The 1,651-nt window shown below is 37.3% G+C and overlaps 1 protein-coding gene across 1 annotated transcript in view; it reads right to left on the bottom strand.

The window, feature by feature from the left end:
• Positions 1-1,651, bottom strand: part of LOC101847155 — a 16,510-nt gene that overhangs the window by 6,244 nt on the left and 8,615 nt on the right. The window lies entirely within an intron of this gene.

Raw genomic sequence — 1,651 nt, 5'->3', positions numbered from 1 at the left:
TCTTTCTTTCTTTATCTATCTATCTATCTATCTATCTATCTATCTATCTATCTATCTATCTATCTATCTATCTATCTATCTATCTATCTATCTTGTATGCACTCTCTGTGTATGAGTAATGTTCGTATCATATTATACACTAACTAAACAAAAACAAACTATACCGATGTACAATACCGTCAAAGCTTTATTCAGTAAATCTTCCCTGCATCTGAAGCCATAAAAAAATTGTGGCCAGGCGGCTGAAAATGAGCAACATCAGCACATAGATTATGTCTTCCGGCCATCGTGCTGAAATCAGGCGCTCGTCAAAATAATGAAATCGAAGAAACCAGCTTTTCGCCGCTGGTTTGGCAGTTTTTTTGTCAATTTTTGTTTTGTTTTTTTGTTTTTTTGTTTTTTTTGTTCTGATGTTGTTATTTTTTCCCGGCTCAACACATATGTGCATTCAAAAACATATTTCTGGATGGATTTATTGAAAGTCTTGATTAAAGGCACAAATAAATGTAAATGTTCAGTTTTCAAGGACTCTCAAGCTATGGAGACCACCAAACTTTGATGGACATTTGCACGCTAATTTTGCCTCTGAAAAACAGGCGACCCTCACCCTATAATCGCAGATATCTAGACTTCCATTCAAGATAGATTTTTCACCGAAAGCATGACAAACGTACTAGCTTTAAGATTATACCAGTGACTCCATACGCCCAAAATATTGACGAGCGCCTGATTCCACCACGTCGTGATGCAAATGCCTTCAGGGCATATTCTCGGCTGTCACTGGCTTCCTTGACATGATAGCCTATATTATAACGTTCTTTTTGTTCTCCATTAGCGCAAAGATTGCACAACTTTTCCTCTCCTAAGAGTTTGAAAAAAAATGGTTGCTATAATTATTAAGAAACCTTTACCAGGAGGAAGATAATACAACACGTTTTGCCGCAGGCAAAATCATCGCTAATAGACAAAAATTTAAAGATTTTCATCACGAAAACTTCACTTGACGACAATAAAACAGCTAGACAGATATCGTAAAAGGGCAACAACATTAAAAAACCGTGAAACAATAATTGAGGAAACCCGAGGAAAAGGAAGACAGTGGCTTGAGAATAAAGATTTAATTTAAATTCTGAGAGAGTCTCATTTACCGATAACTAAATTGAGAAAACCTTGTCTCAGTTGAAAGAGCTTCTCAGTTCGCCTCATAATGATAGTATACTAATAATATTATAGAAAACTGCTGCATCTCCTCTTGACGCCCAAAGGCAACAGAGAAGGAAAAAGAAAAAGTGAAAGTAAAATTCTCCGTCTCCTGCGACTTTTGTAGGTAGGAGAAATGGAGAGGAAGTCGAAGTGTGAAGGTGATCACATCGTGTACTACTTTTTTAGTATGGTTCATGGACATAGTTCTGGGTAGTTTTAGTTAAATGGTGCCGTTTGCGCTCATTTGAACCACATGGGGTAGAAAACGAATGTAAATGACATGACCAAAAAATAGAAATATATGAAATAAAAGTAAAGTAACTGAGAAAGTAAAGACCTGACAAAGGTTCTCTTCTGGAGGACCGTAAGGGTGGGTTGGGGGGGAGGGGTGAGACACTTGTCTTGAAACACAAAGAGAACTCGTTACGGCAATATGACTACAGCAAGG

This window comes from Aplysia californica, unplaced genomic scaffold (genome assembly GCF_000002075.1).
Source record: "Aplysia californica isolate F4 #8 unplaced genomic scaffold, AplCal3.0 scaffold00912, whole genome shotgun sequence".
In the NCBI taxonomy this organism is placed as follows: domain Eukaryota; kingdom Metazoa; phylum Mollusca; class Gastropoda; order Aplysiida; family Aplysiidae; genus Aplysia; species Aplysia californica.
The sequence above is the reverse complement of the archived record's forward strand: the minus strand, read 5'-3'. Positions and strand labels throughout refer to the sequence as shown.